This window comes from Canis lupus, chromosome 4 (assembly GCF_003254725.2).
Source record: "Canis lupus dingo isolate Sandy chromosome 4, ASM325472v2, whole genome shotgun sequence".
In the NCBI taxonomy this organism is placed as follows: Eukaryota; Metazoa; Chordata; class Mammalia; order Carnivora; family Canidae; genus Canis; species Canis lupus.
The window spans coordinates 62,909,783-62,922,413 of NC_064246.1; the positions used below are offsets into that span (position 1 = coordinate 62,909,783).

General features: G+C 35.3%; 1 long non-coding RNA gene across 1 annotated transcript in view; it reads left to right on the top strand.

Moving 5' to 3' along the window:
• The first annotated feature begins 239 nt into the window (after positions 1 to 239).
• LOC118354613 (uncharacterized) overlaps positions 240 to 12,631 on the top strand; it is a 53,214-nt gene continuing 40,822 nt past the window's right edge. The window contains exon 1 of the long non-coding RNA XR_004815491.2: positions 240 to 766. This is a non-coding gene — a long non-coding RNA (uncharacterized LOC118354613). The remainder of the gene's footprint in view (positions 767 to 12,631) is intronic.

Here is a 12,631-nt window from a genome sequence, read left to right on the forward strand (position 1 = left end):
CTCCACGCTTTTCATATCCCCGACTCACTGCCCCATCGCCCGCCCCTTCCCGCGCTCGGTCTCTGAAATCCCACTGGCAGCCTCCCAGGCTCTGTCCGAGACATGGACAAATAAAGCCAGCTTCGCGGGTTCGTGTTTAGGCTAAAGTCCACGGGCTGGGCTGCAAAGCAGACCTTAAAGGGACATCTGCCTTTCATTGAGAGGGTGATCCCGCTCTCCGTGTCGGCGTCCTAAGGTGGGAGGGACGCGGGCCAGGGCTGGACCTTCTGGAGGGTGTCGCCGGCCCAGCGGCCCCGCCTTCACCCTACTTACTTATCCGTGGGTCTGGGCAGGGAGGGCACTTGGAAAGTGCCGGGCCCTTGCCCTTAAGGGCAGGCTGGGTCCGATTGCGCAGGAGAAATTAAGATTGTGTCTGAAAGCGAACACATCTGGTATTCCCACCTCCCTCTCCTGCAGACACTTGAACTTCGCTGTGCCGCTGTTGTCTGGCACCGTGTGTGTGTGTGTGTGTGTGTGTGTGTGTGTGTGTGTGTAGAGGGGCATCCACTCTGACAGGCCCCTACAGATTTTGCTTTCACTTATGGAGCCTTTGCTTCCTGTAAGGTGATTGGGGTTAAACGGTGGTTGCAGCTAAACTTTTCTTTGGGAAGACTGTGAGAGAAAAGGAGAAAGAAACAAGAATGGGAAGAAAGAAAAAGAAGGAGAAAGATAAATGCAAGAGGGAAGAGAGGTTAAGGAAGGTTGGAAGCCAGTCTCCTTAGAAATGGTATGTGTGTGGGCTATTTTGTTTAAGTTGAATTAGGATGTTTGTACGCTGGGAATTGAAGCTAATAAAGAACTCGGGACATTGTTTTATTTCTTCTTGTTACAGACTTTTATAAGAATCCATTAAATCATGTTCATGTTACTCCTTCCTCCCCCACTCCCACTCTCTAAGGAACTAAAACTTGAGAAGTTAAGTGGATGGGTCAAGATTCTGGAGATGGTTAGTTACCCCATCCTGGGAGACCCAGGCCAGAAAAGGCGTTTAAGAATTTGCACTGCTTCTGTTTCTTTTTGGGTGAGATGTAACAACCTCTCTGAGTCAAGAACCACATTCACATGTTAGCTTCATTGTTTGTTTGTTTAAAGCAGCTGCGTCTTAATGATTTTGAGAATTTCAAAGAAAGGGAAGAAGTGGATGAGTGGATTTGTGTTTATGGGTGGTGGGGGGAATCCAATCTATTCAATTCAGTTCAATTCAAAGCAACAACTAATTATCTCTATCTAGCAGGACTAGGGCTAGGCAGGACAAGACTGCCACCCAAAGGAGGACTCTGCCTGGAACACAATACAGGTGACATAGTATAGGTAACCCAGGAGAAGGGAAGGAAGAAGCCGATGGGGATGATTGAATAGATTGCTACTAAACAGATGATTATTGCAAGGCCTAAAAGCTGGAAAAGACAAAAGCTAAAGAAATGTAATGAAGATCAAAAATAGGATGGGCAGCTCTGGGAGGTTGAAGAAAGACCATCAAATCTCAGTAACAATGACCCGTTGGCTAAGGAATTCCTCTTCTAATTTATGTGTATGAAATGATTACCTAATAAATATATTGAAAACACTGTTATTCCCTATTTCTAGCTTTCATATTTTCATTTCTTAGTCGTACTTTAATTTTTTTAATTTTTATTTATTTATGATAGTCACAGAGAGAGAGAGAGAGAGGCAGAGACCTAGACAGAGGGAGAAGCAGGCTCCATGTACCGGGAGCCCGATGTGGGATTCGATCCCGGGTCTCCAGGATCGCGCCCTGGGCCAAAGGCAGGCGCCAAACCGCTGCGCCACCCAGGGATCCCCCTTAATCGTACTTTAAAAATTGCACAAATAAATCTCTAGAAAAATCTCATATTGGATCACAGTTCAAACCCATCAGACATGATTTAGGCTCCTTTGCCTGCATTCAGTGATTTCATATCCCAATTTGGCTTTGCATCCCATCTTCATTAACCTGTATCATCGTCCTGCCTCCTGCTATTCCTTTTCCTGGGAAAGATCTGACAGGTAATCTGTACATCTCATCTCCCTGTCTACAGTCTCAGTTATGTCTTATGCGTCTTGGTATGGCCCATGGGCCTTTGCACAATAGTCAAATACTGATTAACTGATTAATGCTTACTCATTTAAAAATCATGATACTTTTCTTAAAGTATCTCTTCAAATTGCTCAGTGTAATACAATACTGTATTATATGTATGTGTACATATATATGTATACATATATATTATGAAATATATATGCAAACATATGTGTATATATGTATGTGTATATACCTATATACATATCCTATATGTGGCTCTAGAAAATTATAATATTAATTATAAATGAAATAAGGAATTGTAAAATTATATCTTATTGAAATAAAGTAGGATTAAAACATACTTATAATATGACCAAGGTTATAATTACTGAAAACTTTAGCTTTCTTTTTGAGGATTAATAAATAAATATTTTGAATTTAAAGTTTTGAAAATCTTCTTTAGGATTTGCAAACTAATAGTGATAACCAGCACTACCGGTGTTGTGGTTAAAGTTAACTTCTATATGTTTTATGAATATTATGGCAATATTTATTAATCTTCCTCATTTCACATAAATGCAAATATAGAGATAGAAAATAGCTATTGTTGGAGAATTAAATTTAAAATCAGTGCTCATTTTCTGAACTTCATTCAACAAATCTAAACATAAATTAATGTCATGCAAACTATTCTCTTAATCAATATTATCCTGAAAGGAAGTCATATTATTGAGTAAACTGAGGCTTAGAGAAGATAAAAACTAGGGTCACAAACTAGTCATTACATGGGGTCACTGGACAGAAAATGCTAAGCTCTAGACATTGTATGCTGTCCTCTTCTATTTTACAGGAGATCTAATCTGATCAGATCTCTTCAACAGTTTGGGAACATTCAATGAAAAGCAGAAGTACCTTGAGAGGTTAGAGACTAAACTGATGAAGAATTTAGAATATAGAGTCTATAAAATGAGGCAAAAGTAATTCAGATTACTGGTTAATATCTCAAAAATAAAAACATACATTTCGCACAAAGTGTTTTCCTGAAAGGTAATCTAATATATTAAGAGTATAATTAATGGAGTAAATAGGTTCTTGGGTTAAATTCCTTGGATTCATGCCCAGGAACCACCCTGTGGCAGCTGTGTGATCTAGGAAAAGCTATACAGTTTCAGTGAGCCTTCCTTTTTTCAAACATAAAATAGGCATAAAAATACTGCCTCTCTTTGAAGACTATTGTGAGAATTAAATGAGATAAGCCGGGATCCCTGGGTGGCTCAATGGTTTAGCGCCTGCCTTCAGCAGGGGGTGTGATCCTGTAGTCCCGGGATCCAGTCCCACATCGGGCTCCCCGCTTGGAGCCTGCTTCTCTTGTGTCTCTGCCTCTCTCTCTCTCTCTCTCTCTCTCTCTTTGTGTCTCTCATGAATAAATAAATAAAATCTTTAAAAAAAATAAATGAGACAAGCCTATGAAGCATTTAGCAAAGTGACTAGATTAAATAGAAATGAATCATTCTTCTTCCCAGTTGTAGAAGAATTAGAATTAGACAGTGAGAATATAAGGCAGGTGTGTGGTGGGCCATAGGAAGTGTGGGGCACTTGACGGGATGAGCACTGGGTGATATGCTATATGTTGGCAAATTGAACTCCAATAAATAATAAAAAAAAAATAAAACACACACACACACACACACACACACACACAAAATCCATCAGTGAACATACAGTTTTTGTCTTTCATTCTGTTCACTGATTATTTTTTTTTTCTCATGTTGAACTCTCCTTGCATTCAAGAAATAAATTTCCATTTGTTGTGGTAAAAAAAAAAAAAAAGAAAGAAAAAGGAAGTGATGTCATTTGATGGGCATCAAAAGAAAATTCTGGTGTTTGGCCAAAATCATCTCTATCAACTCTTGTTATTATTTCTGGAATCCTCTCCTGGAATCCTAACTTTGTATTTGGGAATTATCTTGAAGATATTCCAACAAAATGGGTACATTAAGACATCAGAACCCATTATGACATCAACAAGGATTCACTTTTCAAATTAGCTAGATGTCAACGGGATTTTTTTTTTAACAAGAAAAGAACATTTCAAGAAGAAGTTGGGAATAGGAAAATGTCTAGAGTTCTGCTTCTGGTGAAGGCCAGGGTTCTTTGGTAGTTAGATCATGGGTTCTCAAAGACACAGGATAAATAAGGCACTTTCACCTGAGTAGAAGGGCAGTGTCGGTTTTATTCAATAATAAGTATGTTTAAAATTGTTTCATGTTAAAATAAGAGAGTCTTATAAGAAAAATGTAAAACAGTGTTTTAAAAAAGTTAAATATGAGGTTTAAAATACATTTTAGTATAGCATTAAATTGTGCTTTCTTCCCCTCTCCTGCACTCTGAGGTGTTAAGGCTAGGTAGTAATGTCTAGAGCTGCTTTTGTTAAGATTTCATTAAGATTCAGATTTTTGAATTTTACTTTGTATATAGTCAGACAGTTGCTCTCCAAGACAGTGAGGCTAATTCACAGAGGTAACTCAAATGGGCAGTTATAAACTTAGCTGAATAATTTTTATTTATTTATTATTTTTATTTGTTTTAAAGAACTTATTTATTTGTTTGAGAGAGAGAGTATGAGAGAGCATGAGTGGGGGGATGGACAGAGGGAGAGGGAGAGTATCAAGCCAACTTCCTGCTGAGCCTGGAGCCCCTACATGGCCTCAATCTCAGGACCCTGAGATCATGATCTGAACAAAAATCAAGAGTCAGAAGCTTAAGCAACTGAGCCATCCAGGCAACACAGTTGAATAATTCTTAAGTTCCTGCTGTGTACTGGACTCCAGGGCTATGTTCTGCAGAGGCAAAAATGGGCAAAACATTTGTTTTTCTACTGAAAATCTGCTGCACATTAATTTCTTTCATTTGGTACTAGGAAGAGAAAATAAGCAGGTTTGTTCCCAATTATAACATTGACACGTTTCATTTCAAGCCTCTTAAATTAAGCAGTCTAGTGGAATTACCATATTAGTGTTGTTACTTCAACTTGAGAACCCGTGATTGCTTTTTCTATGACCAAAACAAAGTCAATAATGTAGAGCTTAAACTTCACCACCAAACAAACATTTTTTGTTGTTGTTATTACATAATGTTCTTGTGTGAATGTTTTTTCACTTAAAATATAAAATAGGTGTTCCTCCCACCCTATTTCCTGAACTAGGTCTATGCCAGAAACCCGGTCCAAAGACATTTGGGCAATTGGTACTTAGGGAAAAAAAATGAATTTAGAATCCTGGTGAAGGACAGTTCTTAATACTGTAGGAAACTCCTAAAACTTACTGGCAGACTTCAACATGAGTGACACACTAGGGCTGCAGGGTGGGATGGAGTACCAGGGTGGTGCCCTGGCAAGAATATTTAAGTCATGGCACTCTGACTCACAATAACCATCACAGATGAGCAGTAACATTTTAGATGCATTGCTTGATTCCTTAATTTGCAATGTGAGTTAATTATTTTTTAAGCTATTAGGCAATTCTAGGATTATTTTAGCAGGTTGATTTAATTATTTTCCTTTAACCTGCTTGTAAAGAGTTAAAGCAAGTAGGTGGGCTATAAAATCTCAAGACTTAAAAAAATATTATATAAATAATTATTAGTAACTAAACCAAGAAGATTGCTTATAGTAGTAGTACTGGGTCACTAAATATATATGTGGGGAAATACTCTTTTTAGTTAATAAAAAATAAATAAGTCAAGAGAAAGGAAGTGTATTATTTGGCTCTGAAATAACACTTAAATAGCTTGTTGTACAAATTATGTGGCTATTTTTCATCTGCTCTACTAGAACATAATCTATACCAAGACAGTCAATTATTCAAGTTTTTGTTCTATAGGGTAAGGACTGATTTGAAAGGCCCTGCACTCAAGGAGGAGATCCTGGGGCTTTTCATGAAAGACCCGTAATTAAGTGATCTGTCTCCAGAAAAGGAAAGTACTGGGCAACTAAGAAGATAGAGCCAGTCATTGGGAGTCAAAAGCCCACTAAAACTGCCAGGTAAAGTGAGAATGAAAAGTGAGGTGTGATTTGGCAATGAAGATGGAAGCACTCTGCAGCAAGATTTGAACCAGAGGCTGGGAAAATTGAAAACTAAGGCCATAGATACCAGGATCTGCCTGAATTTTTATTTCATGTGGGCTCAAATGTGCTACCAGGGAACAAGAGAAATGTTTAAAATATCTACTATGGAGCTATTAATCTGATCCATAAAAAGTAAATAGGACTAGTAATTCTAATATTAGTGTATTAGCAAGGCTAATAAAAATGATAATATTAATTAAGCAACTATATATCTCAGGGGGAATTCCAGTCACAAAAAATAAGAAACATAAAAAAGGAAACTTTTTATGGTATTACATTTCTTTTGAGTCTCAATATACAAAGAGATGATTCAGTGTTTCCCTCTCCTCTTTTTTTCCCCCTGGAAACGACTTTTTGTTGTTGTTGTTGTTGTTTGTTTTTTAATTTAATTCCTGCTGAGAAGAAAAGAAAAATGTAAGAATATATGACCAGAAGAATGAGTTTTCATTTTCACAGAAGCTATAGAAAGTTGTTGAATTCCTTAGGTGAAAAAGAGTCATAAAGGATGTAAGAATAGAGAGAAGCAGCTTGAGGTGGACAAACTGGACCCAGAGCTACTACAAAGACAAGGATGGAAAGCATTCTGACAAGCCCAATCACTTAGAGCAGTACTTCATTTGCTAGCACATAGTAGTTGCACAGGAGCCTAGTCGGTGCCTCCCTATCGTTCATCGACCTACAAGTTGTTGAGTAAGCAGAATATATCATCCGTATCAGGATCATTAACCATAGCCAGTTATTGCGTTGGCTTAGGGGTGGTTTGAGTCAACCCACATATGACTACCCATGAGTACAACATACCTGTCAATAGGAAAAACATTTCTGGAATTATGAATTAAGTACTGCACCTCCAAATATCCATTCCTCCATAAAAGTCATGGCAACATTGGTAAAAACTGTCAAAATGAACTTTTTAAAACTCTGAAATTAAACAAAGAGTTGCAATTTTTTTTTAAATCAAGAAAGCTGAATTAAAAAAAAACTACCTAATTCTTTGAGAAAAATAAACAGAAGTTCAGAGACCTGTGGGACACCATCAAGTGCACCAATATATGCATGATGGAAGTTCCAGAGAAGAGACAACAAAAGGACCAAAAAGCATATTTGCAGAAATAATGTCTGAAACCTTTCCAAATTTGGTGAAAACTATTAATATTCATATCCAAAAAGCTTAGTAACTCTAAGATAAATCCAAAGAGTTTCACACCTTGACTCATCATAGTAAACTTTCAGAAGCCAAAGAGAAAAAAAGAATAATGAAAGTAAGAGAAAAGGACTCATCATATACAAGGGACTCTCAATAATATTTACTGATGACTTTTCTTCAGAAATCATGAAGATCAGAATAGAGTAGGAGGATATATTCTAATTGTTGAAAGAAAAGGATATTAACCATATCCAGCAAGACTATCCTTCAAAAAAGAAATTTAGATATACTCAAATTTAGAAATACTGAGATAAGTCATTGCTAGCAGAACTACCCTACAAGATACACTAAAGGAGTCCTTCATTCTGAAGTGAAAAGATACTAGACTGTAACTCAAATTTACTTGAAAAAACAAAGAACACCAGTAAAGATAATTAAATATGTAACTGTGGAAGAAAATACATATACATTCTGTTTCTTTTCTTTTATCATATTTTAAAGATAACTATGTGAGAGCAATAATTATTATGTTGATGGGCTTATAGTTAGTAAGGTGGAATTTGTATAACAAAAGAAGGGGAGGGGGACTATACTGGAGCAAAGTTTTTGTATACTGTTGAAATTAACTTTAACTAGATTGTTAAGTTAAGATGCTAATTGTAATCACCAGGAAACCATGAAGATATTAACTTAAAAAAAGTAAAAGAAAACACAAAGGAATTATCATGGTATGCTATAAAATATCTTTAACAACAACAAAGGCAGTAATGGAGGAATTAAGGAAGTTTTCTGAAATTAACTGAAAAGAGATCAGAAACTTAAATGTAAGAGCTAAAAATATAAATCACACAGTAGAAATATAGTAGTAAATTTTTATGACCTTGATTTAGGCAATGGTTTCTTTTTTTTTTTTTTTTTTTTTTTTTTTTTAGGCAATGGTTTCTTAGAAATAGGTATTTCTTCAAAAAACTTAAACATAAAGTTACCATATGACTCAGCTGTGCCACTCCTTGGTATGTGTATGTGTGTATGTGTATGTACCCAAGAGAACTGAAAACGTATATCCACAGAAAAAAATGGACATCAATAGCACAAGTAATAAAAGACAAAAAAAAGATAAATAGATTAGATCTTATTGCATTTTAAAACTTTTTTTAAAACTTCAAATGACATTATCAAGAATGTAAAAAGACAACCTACATGATGGGAGAAAATATTTGCCAATCATAAATCTGATAGAGATCTAGTACCCAGAATACATAAAGAACTCAACAATAAAAAAAAGGCAAGAATCAATTCACCTAAAAACAAAGTTTTATATATATATATATATATATATATATATATATATATATATATATATTTTAATGATAGAAATAGAGAGAGAGAGGCAGAGACACAGGCAGAGGGAGAAGCAGGCTCCATGCCGGAAGCTGGACGGAGGACTCGATCTGGGACTCCAGGATCGGGCCCTGGGCCAAAGGCAGGCGCCAAACCGCTGAGCCACCCAGGGATCCCCTATATACACATTTATATTAAGAAGAGAGAAACATAGCCAATAAACACATGAAAAGATGCTAAACCTCAGTTACTGAAAAATGTAAACCAAACCCGTAATTACTTCACTCTCATTAGGATGACTATGACAGTAACAAGTGTTAGCAAGGATGTGGAAAAAGTAACACTCTCATAGGTTGTAAAATGGTGAAGCCAGGTTAGAAAATATGTATTTCTTCAAAAAACATTAAACACAAAGTTACCTTATGACTCAGCAATGCCACTCCTTGGTGTGTGTGTGTGTGTGTGTGTGTGTGTACCCAAGAGATCTGAAAACATATTTCCACACAAAAACTTGTACACAAATGCTCATAGTAGCAGTATTCAGAATAATAAAACAATGGAAACAACTCAAATGTTCACTGATTGCTAAATGGATAAATAAAATGTGCTATATCCATACATGGGAATATTACTCAGCCATAAAAAGGAATAAACTACTAACACATGATTCAGCCTAAGTGAATTTCAAGAACACTCAAATTAAGAGAATATAGACACAAAAGGCTGCATACTGCACATATTGTGTGATTTCATTTATATTGAGATGTCTCGAAGAGGCAAACACGTAAAGAAAGAAAAGTAGATTAGTAGTTTCCAGGGCCTGGAGGAAGAGGAGAACCAAAAATGACGGCTAATATGAACGAGATTTTTTTTTTAGGATGATGAATATGTTCTAAAATTAGATGGTAGTGGTAGTTTCTCAACTCTGTGAATATATCAGAAACCAGTGGAACTGTATACTTTAAAAGAGTGAATTTTATGTAATAATGAAAATAATATTAAAAAATAATACTGTGCTAATAAGAGATTAAGAAGTCTAGTCTACATGTACAGTAGTAGAATTAATGAAGAGTAGTTTCTTTTTTTTTGAGTTTCATTAAAATTAAAAAATTTTATTCCATGAAAGATACTGTTTTTTTTATAATAAATTTATTTTTTATTGGTGTTCAATTTGCCAACATACAGAATAACACCCAGTGCTCATCCCTTCAAGTGCCCCCCTCAGTGCCCGTCACCCATTCACCCTCACCCCCCGCCCTCCTCCCCTTCCACCACCTCTAGTTCATTTCCCAGAGTTAGGAGTCTTTATGTTCTGTCTCCCTTTCTGATATTTCCCACACCTTCTTCTCCCTTCCCTTATATTCCCTTTCACTATTATTTATATTCCCCAAATGAATGAGAACATATAATATTTGTCCTTCTCCGATGGACTTACTTCACTCAGCATAATACCCTCCAGTTCCATCCAAATTGAAGCAAATGGTGGGTATTTGTCTGAAGAGTAGTATCGTCTTTAACTTTTGGTAAAACCATTTAGGCTACGTATCTACACTGGAGTATGAGGAATAATCAGTGATTCACAATCACTGCTTGCTATACTTTCTGGTAATGTGTAGAGATTTGAGAGCAAAATATCTTGATTACAAATTGTAGTCTAAAATATTTTGCAGAAAAAAATTAAATATTTTGCAGTAATTTGGCTGCAATGCATAGAGATGCAAGACAAATGAAAATTAATACATTCTTTCTTCTCAATTTGTTGCGTGTAAAAGTTCTAGAGAGCAACATGGAGTATTATGTTGACAGTGATAACAAACAGAAAAACTACCAGCCTTCTTCAAAATAGTTTGTTTAAATGTTAGTAATTGGTTTACTATTTGTTGAAGTGCTGATTCAATAATATCTATTAATTAGGACAATGTATTAAACAATATAAAATTGACCCAGATTATCTCTGTTGATCACAAAACTTTAAGGCACTTGTATAAAGTAGATGAGAAAAACAAATAGCACAGAGTATATTCAGTGGGAAAGATCTCTAGAAATCAACATATGACCATGGGCAAGATGAGCATTACAGAGAAATGTTCTTCCATTTGCTCCCACTCCTGTCATTGAATCTGTGCTTTTAACTATTTTAATAAGGTTTGATGTCCTAAAATTGAACATAGGAAGAAATACTGGCAATAAAATCTCAACGAAGAAGCAACTTCTAGTGATCTCTCATTAACCCCTGTTGCATATTTTAAGAATTATTCCGACTCTTATTTAAAAAACATTAGATGGAATCAAAGTTGACAGAATGAAATAGAGACTTGAACTAACTCTGTATTCTATAGGAGTTTTAAGGGATTTTCTTACAATGGTTAAAAAAAAGGGAAGTCTTGATTGTTCTTCACTCAAAGACTAATCAAGTCAGTAAATTAAGCAGGTCTAGTTGTATCCTAATGTTTAAAACACATGTACAACTGTGAATGCACAAGTAAGCGGACACACATAAATACACACAAACATACATATACACATGCAAATCATTCACAATATGACACAGGTCTATGCAGAAGCACACATTGAGGTTAAGAATGCTCATCTATCTAGTTATATGTGGCTCTTTGCAATATTTTAATCTTTTGCTTTTTAAATTGACTTTACATTATATAGATTCATAGGCATCTAAGCAATATTATCTTCTATCTTTGCAAAGCTTTAGTCTCAGGTCATGATCACAGGACGCCCAACAGGAAGTCTGCTTGAGATTTTCTCTCTCTCCCTCTGCTACTCCCCAAATAAATAAATCTTTAAAAAAATAAAAATAAAAAATGAGTCTAAGGAGTTATTACCTATTATAAATATTCATTAAAAAAGATCTTAAGTGTCATTTATATGACATTTTATAATTACTGAGAATTATTTCATTTATTTATTATATTTGGTTTTCATAATTTCCCAATTAGGAAGGTCGGGTAGGTATCTGTAATTTACTTTAGTTTTCAGGAGTCCAGAGCCATACAATAGATGGAATTGCCAAAATTGATACCTAACTCTGGAGGTTTTTTTTTTTTTTTTAAATTCTGTTACCCTCAATCTGGGAACATTTTTAAAAGAATTTTTAGAGAATTTACTTTATGTTAAGCTGGTATTTTAATTCTTGTCTGTTTGTAGTAAATACACAAAAAATATTCAAATAAATCTCTGGGACACATCTGTTTCCTGTTCATTGTGCACATCATGTTATAAGTTTTTGGAATGAAAAGTGGCATTTAAAAACCTCAAGAAATGACAATAGTAGCAGTGATGATGTTTTTCGGCTCTTACTGATAATGTGGGAACTGATTATCTCAAAAGCTTTTTATAAAATAAAGCAAACTTTGGAACATATTCAGCTATAAAATAAAACTTGAGATGATAAACCTTGAAACCAAGAGTGATAAAGAAGAGTTTCAACAAAGAACTTAGTGATTTTTAAACATGCCAATATTTCTTTTTTTTTTTTAAGATTTTTATTTTTTTATTTTTCATGAGAGACACACAGGGAGAGGCAGGGACATAGGCAGAGGGAGAAGCATGCTCCACGAAGGGAGCCTGATGTGGGACTCGATTCTGAAACTCCAGGATCATGCCCTGAACCAAAGGCAGACTGATTAGTTATTGAGTTTCTCTCAGTAATTTTCTGATTTTCCAATTTCAAGGTCTTTCTTATTTTTATTACATAATTTCCAGATATTTGATATTGATGTTTTTGTATATGAGTGTAACTGATATTTTCATTTCAGTTTTTCTTCTTATGTAGGTGTGTGTGAATATATATGTCTTTTTTATATATATGTATGTATGTTTATCTTAGGATTTTTCACATGTTGACCTTATGCTAGGGAACCTTCCTAAATCAGTAAAACTAAATTAGTTTCTTTTTTCCAACCATTATTATTGTTTTGTTTTTTTCCTCTCTGATTGT